Below are 10,870 nucleotides of genomic sequence, written 5' to 3'. Positions count from 1 at the left end.
TTAGGTGCTCGTACACCAAACGTCTTTTTCATAATGCTTTCTTGTTTTCACACTTTCGTTGTCCAATTTTGTTTGGCTAACCACTTTAATCTCTTCCAAAATCACATGTTATGCATTACAAATTATTGAAAAGGATCGCACCTTTGTCTGATTCCTTTCATTCTTTTAACCAAGCAAGTTTTCAATCATCTATCGCTGAGTCATACAAGTTTAGCTGTCTAGCTTTTAGTGACGGATAAACAGTAATAAAAATGGAATATTTAACATTAAAACTCATGGAAATTTCAATGGCTAACATATAGCCGCTTCTAGACACTGAGATTTTGCAGATTAGAAGGCATATTTTAACAGCAGTAAAGAAAATAACGAAGGGGCAGACAAAAGCACTCGTTTAAGCGCTCAAAAGTCAAAACAGAAAAGCCCAGTAAGGGGATATTAAGGGTAACTCACTGTGTAATACTCATCATTATATTCTACTTCTCTCAGCACATTAACGCGTGCCCTACTTTTTACAGTATCAGTCTGCAACTGAGCAAGCACACCTTAGACTGTATAGGCTTGCTGAATTGTGTCAATGTCAAGCCCCTTCAATCTCACAACTGATTCTACATGACCTTTTAGTGTATGCAATTCTCTTAACCTGCACACAATAATTGTGACTTTATGAGAGCCATTTACATAGCTTAGTTGTTTTGCATCATATCATGCAATATAAGGATCCAAACAGTATTAGTTGGACTCCCAACATAGGCCTGGATTCCAAGACTATAACAAGCCGTCACTTATTAAAATTATTATAGGTTTTCACTTAATTGCGCGAGTTTTTGAGTTGAAGCCTACCTTGCGATTTCAGCTCTCCTTTTAGCTTCTTCAGCCATTTGATTGAGTTCATTGAAATGATTGCGGTCGGAGAACTTGGTGTCAGGTACTTGTAATCCATGTAAGGTTCTCTGAGCATGTGCCCATTGAAGTTCCCGTTGTTCCTTCCCGAAGTCCTTTTGTCTTGTGAATGCAATCTACACATTATTAATAAACATTAAAATCCATGAGCAGAGAACAACAAATAAAGTGGAGGAATGAAAAAGAGCAAGAGAAAGGGAGGAATGAGTCAGTCCAGAAACAATACTAACCCTCTGCTCAATGACAAGATCCCAAGCCCTCCCACTCAAAGCATAACGAATAAAGAACTTGATGAAATCAAGTGGGATGTAAAATATGATGTTGTATAACCATATTACTCCAGCCCAACCCCAACCGATTCCTTCAATTGCAGCAAAGCTCCAGTTTGCATAGACTGCGATCAAAGTGGCAATCTGCACACAACAAATTCAGCATCAAAGTCAGGCAAAGTGAAAAGAACTGGCACAGTAGGAATGAGGATTTAGCTTACCAGCTGAGCAACCACAAAAGCAGTCATTAACAGTATACCGGGACGCTCAACATAAGACCATCCTCGAGACCGAGTCACAAATATAAGGGCCTGACTGATAGTGCTCACTTGAAGATATATCGCTGAGGCAAGTTTACGGAAATCATCATGAGCAGTTTTTCAAGAGTTGAGACCCCAAATACTCGCTGAAAGGTTAGCAGAAGGGAAGACAGTTAATGATAAAGGCTAAACAATATAAAGCAAAGCATGTGAAGCAACAAGCATGAACGATGTAATGAGCTAAGAATATTCTAAACCATTGAAAATCATCAATAAAAGATATACCGGGAAGAAATTTGTTTTGTATGCCGCCCAAAAGAATATCACTGTCATCATTGCCAAGTAACTTCCAAGTACAATGCCAGTGGTAAATATCTCTGCGAGCTTCCAGCTATCAGGCAGAGGAGAAGGTTTTACTCTATCTTTTGAGATTGTCATGATAGTACCTATACGTCATAAATGTTTTAGTTATGAAGTTGAAGGCATATTATGGGAGGCAATCAGACGGTGAAACAATGACAAAGAAATGGAATAACAGACCATCATTTAGGATGGCGATGATTAGCACCATAAAAGGAGGAAAGTCAAACTTCCATATAAGGGCCAGCAACATGAAACCAAGCTGTAACCATACCAAACATATAGAACAGGTCAAGAATTTGTTTTTACAACAGTCTCAACAAAATATTTTTGACTATATATTATTTCCTGGTAAGACATAGATCAGAGTCACAAAACAATTCACATACCACAATACGGATTGTAATTGAGACCGCATAAATCTGTATGAAAGAAGAAACAAATTAGTTTAACTGATACTGATATAATGCATCCTGCTAATAATGCCCTGTATGTCCTGGGCAAAACAAAAATTTGCCAAGAACATTAAAAATATATAAACAATAGAGGAGTATTGAAATAGCAGAAGTAACAAAGAGTAATGACAAGAAAAGGTGGAGTTGTGATCAACAGCAGTTCAATTGCTCACTGTATAATTTTTCATTCTCTGGAAGATGGCCCGGCTTGTCAAAACAGCACTGATAATAACACTAAGGCCAGGTTCTGTTAAAACAATATCAGATGCACTACGAGCGGCATCAGTTGCATCAGCAACAGCTATACCAATGTCAGCCTTTTTAAGAGCAGGAGCATCATTTACTCCATCACCAGTCATTCCACATATATGTTTCCTCGCTTGCAAGCGTTTCACAATCTCATACTTGTGTTCTGGCCAAATATACGTTAAGTTATAACCCGACTAACATCACGAGAGGAAGCACAAAATATTCAACCATAGCAATGACTAATACTCGTCCATGCCATCATATGAAATTTAATAAGCAGAAATATCAATACCAAAGTTGCTGTATTCAACGTGGAAAGGAGCATACCAGGAAAAACACCAGCAAATCCATCAGCTTTTTCTATCAGTTCATCAATGGGTAGTGCAGAAATGGACTCATCCTTATCCTGCCCAAGCAATGCAGATGAGGGATACATGTTGGTGCCCATTCCCAAGCGACGGCCAGTTTCCTTCCCTATAGCTAGTTGATCACCTAACAAGGAGATGTATACGTAAAATTGAAAAGTCAAAACAATGAATAATGTTGTGGTTCTGTTGGAAATCAGATGTACTCCAAGTCAACAAGAGAAGTCAATTGGCACCGGTTACCATAATTCATCAGTTCTCTCACTAAACTATGCTTATGGCAATTGGATTGTTAAGTTCTCTCACATAGTAAGTGTAAGCTTATAACTCAAATGAAACTCCATATAATTTGATCGCTATATTCTGCAAGTTTACTTAACCAATATGTTTTCATAATGCTAGAATAGCTAGCAAGAATAGGACTTAGATGTAGCAGTATTAAGATTGCATCAGTGGTTTGCTAGATGCAAAACCTTGCTCCAAAGCTTCCAAGAAATTCATTAGCTATAGAGAACAGAACGGAAACTTCAGCACCATTATACATGCAAATCAAATGTGTAGTGTATAAAATAGACCTGTTATCATTTTTACATTTACTCCAAGGTTTAGAGCCCTCCGTATTGTTTCTGCACTGTCATGCCTTGGTGGGTCAAACAGAGGCATAAGACCGATGAACTGCCATGGGCCTCCAGCACTTTCCTTCCTCCCTTCTGGAACCTCCTGCACAAAAAGAGAAAAACCACATGGCAATCACTTCTTCATTCTGGCATTAAAGTAATACGTAGGGATACAAATTCATCAAAGGTCAAGCAAGACAAGAAAGCATGCAATGAATTAAATACCTGGTATGCTACAGCAAGAGATCGTAGACCACGTTCTGCAAACTTATCTATTACTGCATGGACTCTGCGTTCAATATCTGACTTATTGTATGAGAGATTGAGAATCTAACAGCCATGTTATAGAAACACATATCAAATACAGAATATGAGACCAAAAATGATGTAAAATTATGTAAGCAATGAGATTAAGTGTAAATTACCTGCTCTGGCGCACCTTTGCTTACCCTATGCATTTTACCTTCACCATCAATGTAAGTTAACGCTGTCCTCTTATCAGTAGGATTGAAAGGAAGAAAATGTACTTCTTGGATTCCCACTCGTGCCTTTTTTAGCAGCAAGTTCAAAAGTAAAAGTCTTATCATAAACTTGAATACAAAAAACAAATATGATCGTCCAGATCATACAGGGCTACAACCTCATATTAAGAAAAACAGTAAGTCATTGCTTGATCAGTTTCACTGACCTCTTTTGGATCAGCCAGCATCCCAACTATGGCAGAATCTATTGCATCTTGATTCTCAAGTCTCGAGGCTCGAGCTGCCATCAAAACAACAGTATCTGGATCCACTCCTTTAGCAAAAACCTGGAATGCGAAAATAAAATAATCAGATCAAATGGATAACAACTGAGTAACACCACTCAATATCCAACCTCAATAAGATTTTTGTCAACAGTCAGCTTGTTTAATGTTAGAGTCCCAGTTTTATCACTGCAAAGCACATCCATGCCTGCCATCTCTTCAATGGCTGTCATCCTCTTAGTGATGGCTCCCTGCAAGCATTACAAACCATTAGTCCACTATCTGTATGAATATCCACAAAACATACTCTAGGAGAGACTAGCCAAGGAACCTGACCTGCTGCGATAACCTGTGGGACCCAATAGCCATGGTCACCGAAAGAACTGTGGGCATGGCAATTGGAATTCCTCCTATGAGAAGTACAAGAAGGTTATCAATTCCAGGACGGTACTGCCGGTCTTGGATAGGATACATGACAATAATCTCAATAATCATCCCCGCAGCAATTGAACAGATGCAGAAGTTCCCAATCGCAGTCAAGACCTAAATGACAGCACAAAAGATAAAAAATGAAATCTCAATGACAGTAACAGCATTAGGACGACCATAAAAATGATGCCTAATCGCTATCATGATACCTGTTGGAAGTGACCCACTTGATTAGTGGTATCTACAAGGTGAGCAGCCTTCCCAAAGAAGGTATGCACACCAGTGGCAATGACCACGGCCTCAATCTCTCCTTGTTTGCAGGTAGAACCAGAGTACACACCATCACCAGGACCTTTTGTCACTGGCAGGGACTCACCAGTAAGTGCAGACTAAGAAGCACAAAGCAGAGAATAAGAACCAGAAAGTAGGTTGTCATTGAATCATTTAGAACACTATAAGTAAAACTGAAGTAAATATTATATGCACAACAAAACAACCAGAAAGCCCACCTGATCGATTTTCAGAGGATCCCCTTCAAGAAGACGAGCATCAGCTGGTATAATATCTCCCAGTTTAATACTGACGATGTCACCTGGAACCAGAACCGAGGCATCTTGCTCACTCCACCTACCATCTCGAAGAACCTTAACAACGTAGAAATTGGAAATGAAACTATAAGGAAAATGATTTCACGGGGCAAAAAGAAAGGGGAACACAGAAAGGAAGAAACGAGATTGCACCAATAATCAAGCTAGACTAGAGTTGGCAGCAAGGGAATTAAACGCTAAATTTGACACCTTTGCCTTTGGAGCGAGACGAGCCATGAGAGCCGCTGCAGCATTACCCGCATTGTTTTCCTCAATGAAACTAATAGTTGAATTGATGAGAAGCAGAGTGATGATACCCACAAAGTCTTGCCAGTCAGGGGGCTTCCCCTGCATACAAAAATTTAAGGAACAATACATATTCAAATCCTCAATAACAAATGCCTCGAAGGCTTAAAGAAGTTTTGCTGGAAAGCTTAGCGCCAAGAACTCTGAAAGCTGAGCTGAACATGCTCACCCCTCCATTTGCAAGCGCAATTGCCATTATGGCAGCAGCCTCCATAACCCAAGACAGAGGATTCCACATAAAACCCAAGAACTTCAAAAATTTGCTCTCCTGAAAGATAATTTACCAGAAAAGAGAAGAACTTTTATCTTTTTACGTGGCTTTCATTGAAAAGAGCGCTAGGAGAAGGGAAAGGTACGGGATAGGACGAGTTGTGAACCTTTTTCTCTTCAAGCTTGTTATGTCCGAAAATGGCGAGCCTCTCCTCAGCAGCCACAGAGGTGAGACCTTCTCTGCTACATCTTAAATTCTCAAGAACCTCCTCAATGGGTATGTTTTCCTGCATTCGAAAAGACACAGAACAGAACCCAATACACCCATCAATGAATCAAACAGACCAATGAAGAGAACCACCATGTTGCAGCCAAGAAAAGCTTCAAGTGATTCAGATCTGTTACCAAATCCACAGCTTCCTTCAACACAGCCTCCAATACTTGGGACTTGTCCTCCATCTCTTGTTCTTCTCTCAGTACCGCTCACTCTTCTTATCCAGCTTCCTCTGACTACGAAAGCGTTCAGAAAAAACAGCAAGCGGCGAAAGGTGGTAGAATAGAACTGTAGATAAAATATCAAAAAAAAGAGGGAGAAGGAGAAATCTGAGGAGCTCAGAACAGAAACCACTGTGCTATGCAACCAGCCCAAGGAGGGCACTGTGTTCCGTGGATTGGGGTCGTAATCAGTAACGGCAGTCCATAAGAATCACAACTCACACTCACAGTCACAGCTTTTTGCTTCTTTCCGTTTTCCTTTATTTTATATAAATTGTATCATATACAATTTTTATTTGATTATAGGTGAAAAATGTATGAATCATCAAAAGACTCCTGATTCCTAACACAAATAAAATATTAAACAGCGTGTGCTGGCTAATCTTTGCTTGGGATAACATGCTACCACGTCTAATATGCAAGAACATGCACCGTAGGTTTCAGGGTAAAGATGGTATCTGCTATTCAACGACATTTGTTGGCTCTGTCGTTTTCTTCTCGTGAGCAGCTCGTAATATATTAAATCTCATGGTGTGTATTATTCGTACCTGATGATATTTATATTTTGTATATAGATTCAAATAAAGCATTTGTAATTTTGGTTAAAAAAATATATAACACGAGCATCATCTTCACTTAATTAAAATGAGATTTGTTGTGTCTAGTATTAATTAATAAATTCGCTGAATAATTTCCAGCTAATATATATTCGTGATTTGTCTGGAAGTCATTGAATGGAATTGGTTGAAGTTTCCTTTTTAAATCTTGCCAATTGCCCCTGTCATTCTGGATATGATCTAACTGTGAATTATAGCTTTTCTGCAGATTCTGTGCCTGTTTGGCATCACTTATTTTGAGTTTATAAGCTCTATAAGCTCGATTGATACAATTGGGTCTGTTTGGATTAGCTTTTCTACAATCGGGCTTTTGTCTGAAAAGCTACAATAAGCTATAAGCTAAAATTAACAGCTTATGACTTATGGCTTTTGAAATATGGAGAGAGAAAAAGTTAAGAAATTTATTACCTCTTTTGGTTCTTATTATAAGCCTCAAATAACTAATTTGTAGATAATAAAAAATCAGTTAAAATTAGTTGAAAGTAATGAATAAGTTAGAAATATATTTTTATTTTTAAATATGCTCCTAAAAATATACTTTTATTTTTTCATGTTTCACTTTATATTTAAAATATCTTTTGTGACTTCTTCATATTAAATTATTTTAATTTCATTGTATCATGTGAAATTATTTTTTTAATCATGTTTCATTATTTATTAAAACTCATATCTATTTTGGTCATTTTACAACCAAACTTACTTTTACTCAATCATAATCCAAACAACCTTTTATCAATCTCACTTTTGCAATCTAGCTTTTCTGAACTCTAATCCAAACACAATTCAACTTATCCAATTTAACTTTTATCCAATTTCACTTCTCTATAAACTACTTTTTCAATAAGCTACTTTTCCAATCGCTGATCCAAACGGACCCTCTGCGTCTACCTTTGTTTTTTGGCCCATCCATAAATGTCAGTAAAGACAATATATTCAAATGTTTTATATATTTGGCCCAAAAAATGTCACACGCACACACAGAGAACTCCGAACCAGGAATATGGGAAATTAAGACAGTATATTAACAAATCAAGATAAGAAACTTATGTTTGGTGCGCTGTCAATATGAGTATTTTTTTTTCCTTCTTATAGGCGTAATCAATTGATTCGTCTTCTACATTTTTTTAAATTAACCCAATTAATTTCACGCATTAAATCTACAATCAATAAAAATAGTTTTCAATATAAATAATTAAAAAAAAATTAAAAAACTAACTATATTTTTATAAATATTTTAACGCAACCTTGTAATTCAGATGACACCTCACAACTGTTCTTTGTGAGATCAAACCCCGCTGAGAGTTGGGATGGGAGGGAATACATTAATTTTCAAATTCCCAAGTTAACTAATTTGTTTATAAATTATTATTTATCGAATTCTCTTATTTTGTATTTATGATAAAAGGAAATAAGATACTTCCTCCGTTCCTTATTATAAGAGACATTTGATGCTTATGGCATATTCCTATATATAAGAGACACTTAAAAATTGTCTCTACTTTTTTGTGTTAATTTTCTATTTTACATATATTTATTGTCTTCAACTCACACTCTCTCTCCCTCCCATTTCTCTTTCTTTTAAGAAGTTACCATTATTCTCTTTCATGTTCTCTCTCCTTTTTAATGAGGGCATTTTTGGAAAAAAATTTATACTTTTTACACATTGATTGTTTTTAACTAATTTTAACTGTTTTTTTTATCAACATAATTCAGTTATTCGTCTTTTATAATAAGGAATGAAGGGAGTATTAGAAAAGTCAAAAAAGAAGCCACTGTACTGGGGTGGGGCGAACTGCGGTAGAGATGGATGGTTTAATTCTCTTTCCTGTAACAAAAACAACAAAGGAAAGGAATGATCAAAAGTTGAACAAATATACATTAAATGAGAAATCTTTCTCATGTGCGCAAAACGTTGTACTTGATTTTTTTTAATTAAAAAGTTAATTTTTAAAAATACAGGAGACAATTGCTTTTACTATTTTAAAAGTTGCTTTACCAAATATAATATACTCACATGGGGGGTAGAGATAGAGCAGGGGTCGCCATTATTGATGACTCTGCCCCTCCACATGGCTTTTGTCATGTCTTCTCAAAATCAGTAACTCATAAATAATAATAATAATTATTATTATAACAGTCTGTGGAAATAAATAATACTCCTCCGATCCTAATTATAAGACCCAATTGACTTATTTGAGGAGATTAAAGAAGTAAGTTAAATTGGTTATTTATAATAAATAAGTGTTGTCATTCCTAAAATATCCTTGCTAATTAAGTATATTGGTTAAAACTATCATTATTAGAAGGATTATCTTGGAAAAAAATGCATAAATATAAGAGACAAATGGATTGGGGTCTTATAATTAGGACCAAATAAAAAGTCAAATGGGGTCTTATAATAAGGACCGGAGGAGTATACTCACATTTGCATTGTTTGTCTTGTTTTTTTCTTTTGAATAAATTAAATTTACACTTATATTTAGTGTCCTTAAATTCATATCGTACTCTTTAAACTTTAACGCAAATGAGAAATCTGCTTCTATCTAAATATAGCAAATATCTGTTGGCCAAAAAAAACATATATAGCAACTATCCCAACAAGTAGGTGTGATGTAGCGAGGGATTTTAATACGCGGGGTCCACTGGGGAAGCCCTTCATGTTTTGTGTTTTTTAAAAAAAAAATGTTAACATTTTTACCTGAAAAATAAAGAAAATTAACCTTATCTTGTATTTGGCCCAAAAAAAGCCTATACTATCTCCGGTCCTAATTGTAAAAACTAGTTGACTACTTTGAAGAGATTAAGAAAGTAAATTGAGTTATTTATTTATTCTAAATAGTTATTGTCTTTCCTAAAATATTCTTGCTAATCAAGTGTATTGACTAGAACTATCATTGTTAGAAGAGTTACTTTAGAAAAAAATGTATAAATATGAGAGACAAAGTGGATTAGAATCTTATATTTGCTTATATTTATGTATAAATAAAAGTCAAATAGAATCTTATATTAAGGACCGGAGATAGTATATTGATTTTTTTTTTAGTAAATCAATCTTGTAAATCATTGACATATCTGGTGAATATTACGATAAATTGATGCAGTAATTAATGCGATGCGGAATTTTGGAACTGTTAACCGATGCTCGAGAAGCACGAGAATCGGGGAAAAAAAAGAGGCCACGTGTATGGTAGTTATTGGTAGTTGGGCGAGATGAAAATTTAGGTTATTAAGGGCCTGTTTGGGATCACGTTTGGGCCTCCAAACATGCATCCCAACGGAGAAGCAACAGGCAAGCTGAAAATAGGTGTTTGGGAGCACGTTCACGCAATCTGACTTCTACCACCCAAACATACTTCTGTCATAAGTTGAAAGAAGCTACTTTTTGGTGAGGGTGTGCGTTGCAGAATACCGTTAGAGGATTTGGGTATTAATTCTGTGCGGCACACGTAGCCCGACATCTTAATATTAACATACTAATGTCAGTGGACTCTTTCTCTAAGATATTGCAGGTGTAACTTCGTGAATTTTGCAACAAATATCAAATGTCTTTGAGGGTGAGGAGGCAAGGCCAAAGAAGCAACTAAATTAAATTTTCTTATTTTTAATAATTTTATTTTCATTACTTCTTTAAAAATGATCACATTATATATATAATTTTTTTCTAATAATAAATTAAATTTCTTTATTTTTAATAATTTTATTTTCCTTACTTCTTAAAAAATAGTCACATTATATATATATTTATATCTAATATTAGACATGTACTATTTAATAAAATTTATGTCTTTTTAAGTCATTTTATATCTAAACTTACTTTTATATTTATCATCCAAACAAGTTTTAGCTTCTCAAACTGACTTTTTTATAAAACCCAATCCAAACACAAATCACATTACACTATCTGACTTTTACTCAATCTGACTTTTGTAAAAGTCATATTGGAAAAAAGTTACTTCTGTCACCGCTATTCCAAACACACCCTAAGTAAACAATTCTCACATTAAAA

The 10,870-nt window shown here is 35.6% G+C and overlaps 1 pseudogene; it reads right to left on the bottom strand.

Annotated features, from left to right (window-relative positions):
* Positions 1–259: 259 nt before the first annotated feature.
* Positions 260–6,453, bottom strand: LOC114751725 (ATPase 11, plasma membrane-type-like; annotated as a pseudogene).
* Between the last annotated feature and the right edge of the window lie 4,417 nt (positions 6,454–10,870).

Source organism: Neltuma alba, unplaced genomic scaffold, assembly GCF_004799145.2.
Source record: "Neltuma alba isolate B1F8T4 unplaced genomic scaffold, ASM479914v2 tig00007069_pilon, whole genome shotgun sequence".
Taxonomy (NCBI): Eukaryota; Viridiplantae; Streptophyta; class Magnoliopsida; order Fabales; family Fabaceae; genus Neltuma; species Neltuma alba.
The sequence above is the reverse complement of the archived record's forward strand: the minus strand, read 5'-3'. Positions and strand labels throughout refer to the sequence as shown.